Source organism: Terrapene carolina, unplaced genomic scaffold (assembly GCF_002925995.2).
Source record: "Terrapene carolina triunguis isolate 2854851 unplaced genomic scaffold, T_m_triunguis-2.0 Scaffold132, whole genome shotgun sequence".
NCBI classification, from domain to species: Eukaryota; Metazoa; Chordata; order Testudines; family Emydidae; genus Terrapene; species Terrapene triunguis.
Window position 1 is genome coordinate 14091628 of NW_020664483.1, and position 2463 is coordinate 14094090.

A 2463-nucleotide genomic window follows, 5' to 3' on the forward strand; every position below is an offset into this window, starting at 1 on the left:
GGGGGGACATGGGGTCCAGCCTGTGCCCTGGCGGGGGTGCGGGGGGGACATGGAGTCCAGCCCGTGCCCTGGAGGTGGAGGGAGGGACCTGGTGTCCAGCCTATGCACCGGAGGGAGGGCAGGTCCTGTCCCCGGAGCGAGGGCAGACACAGCCTGTGCCCGGTGTCCAGCCTGCCCTGCTTTCGGGGAGTGCAGCCGGACCAGGCCGGGAACGGGGGGCTCGGGCCGGGTTCCCCGTCCCACCGCGGGGCCTCCGTGGGGCCGGGCCGGGCGCTGTTCTGTACCTGCGGGATCCCCGGCCGCGGCTCGGGCGGGCACCGGAACAGCCGGCGCGGCCTAGCGCATCCCCGGCGCCTCCGCAGCGACACGTCGCCGCCCCCGTCTGCCCAGCGCCGCCCCCCCTGCTCGGCTCAGGGAGCTGTGCCGGGCCGGCGGCGGGCAGGCCGCGCTCAGGCGCCGCCTCTCCCCGCAGCCCCGCCGGAGACGGGGAGGAGCCGCCGGCGCTACAGGGCGGGACAAAGCCCCAGAGTCGCCGGCAGGACGGGGGAAGGCCCGGGGCAGCGGGTTACACAGGAGCCTCCGCCAAATCCTGCCTCAGCAGCGTCCGAGCAGCCCTCCCAGCACCCTGCCCAGCCGGGGCCCCCTTCTCCGGGGTGCAGGCAGGCCCTGCCCCAACCCCGGGGCTGGGCTCGACTCTGGGGCAGAGCAGACCCTGGGACTGGGCCAGGGGAGCTGGGGAAGGCCCTGGCCCCACTGCGAGCCCTGGGTTTCTGTTTGCAACCCTTTGGGACGCTCCTTCAGCCCCTTACCCTAAAGATGCTTGAAGTCGGGGTCCCCTGTATCCATCCCCAGCTGCGGCGTTGAGGACGCTGGCAATTTTAATCACCAGTCATGCAATACTGGGGGGAGGGGGGGTTCCTCTAAGCCCCAGCTCCTGGAATCAAGTGCCTACGGGAGAATCTCAGCTTTCGTTATAAAACGAAACCAAAGCTAAGTTTCTAGCCCCTGTGGCTGCAGAGAATGTCTCGAAACCATGACCTGAGAGTACGCTAAAGGCTCAGAAATCCAAAGGCCCATAAAAAAATATATGTACATATATATTTAAACTCTCATGATTTTTGTGAGGCCTGGCTCATGATTTTTGTATGCTGTTTTGTAGCTGTGTTGGTCCCAGGATATTAGAGAGACAAGGTGGGTGAGGTAATATCTTTTATTGGACTAACTTTCATAGGTGAAAGAAACAAGCTTTTGAGCTTGCACAGAGCATTTCCTCCAAGTCTTGAGCCACCTGCACTCCCCCAGGGACACAAAGAAGAGCTCTGTGTAACCTTGAAAGTGTGTCTCTCTCACCTACAGAAAAAACAAGGAGGAGTCCTTGTGGCACCTTAGAGACTAACAAATTTATTTGGGCATAAGTTAGCCCACGAAAGCTTATGCCCAAATAAATTTGTTAGTCTCTAAGGTGCCACAAGGACTCCTCGTTGTTTTTGCTGATACAGACTAACATGGCTACCGCTCTGAAACCTGTCACCTACAGAAGTTTTCCAGTAAAAGTTATGATCTCACCCACCTTTTCTCCCATGATTTTTGAACAATTGGGGTTGGCAGTGCTGCCTAACCCTGTTGGCATGCATCAGTGCCTTCTGGGAAAATCTGGGCAGCTGTCCCTTAGTGCCTCAACAAGCACAGATAAAGTACTTAAAGCAAATACACACAGGCCTCAGCAATGCCTGGGGTAGTGCACTCCTGTGCTCTGCCACACCATGAGATGGAAGGAAGGAAGGACTGGCCAAGCCAAGTACACAGCTGACAGCACCAAACTGGTTGTAGGAATGCAATCAGGCCAGTCTAGACTGCAGGGGTGAAATACTTAGCTGACAGGGTTACAAACCAAGTATTAGTCAGCTGGTGCGCAGACATAAACAATGTGTAGAGCCATCTATGGTTCTGCTTGGTTATATTGAAAAGCTATATTGGGGGCAGTTCCTTAGAAGACAGAGTTGTCATTTTTGAATATAATTGTGTGTCTCAATTATATCTTTTTTTTTATTTTAATCTGTTTGTAATGTCATGATAGAATTGGGATGTGCTCATAAATTTTGCCCTTATTAAAATGGCTACTATATTCCATTGTTTGCAATTGGACTGAATCTAGATCAGGGGTCGGCAACCTCTCGCACGCGGCTCGCCAGGGTAAGCACCCTGGCGGGCCGGGCCAGTTTGTTTACCTGCCGCGTCCGCAGGTTGGGCCGATCGCGGCTCCCACTGGCCGCGGTTCGCCGTTCCAGGTCAATGGGGGCGGCGGGAAGCAGCGGCCAGCACATCCCTCAGCCCGTGCCGCTTCCCACCGCCCCCATTGGCCTGGAGCGGCGAAACGTGGCCAGTGGGAGCCGCGATCGACCCAACTTGCGGACGCGGCAGGTAAACAAACTGGCCCGGCCCACCAGGTTGCTAACCCTGGCG

General features: G+C 57.5%; 1 protein-coding gene across 4 annotated transcripts in view; it reads right to left on the bottom strand.

Annotated features, from left to right (window-relative positions):
- VPS54 (VPS54 subunit of GARP complex) overlaps window positions 1-390 on the bottom strand; it is a 73975-nt gene extending 73585 nt beyond the window's left edge. For all 4 annotated transcript variants that reach the window (XM_024208402.3, XM_024208403.3, XM_029911899.1 and 1 more), the window contains exon 1: window positions 285-390. The gene's annotated coding sequence lies outside the window, so the exon portion shown is untranslated. The remainder of the gene's footprint in view (window positions 1-284) is intronic.
- Window positions 391-2463: the final 2073 nt, after the last annotated feature.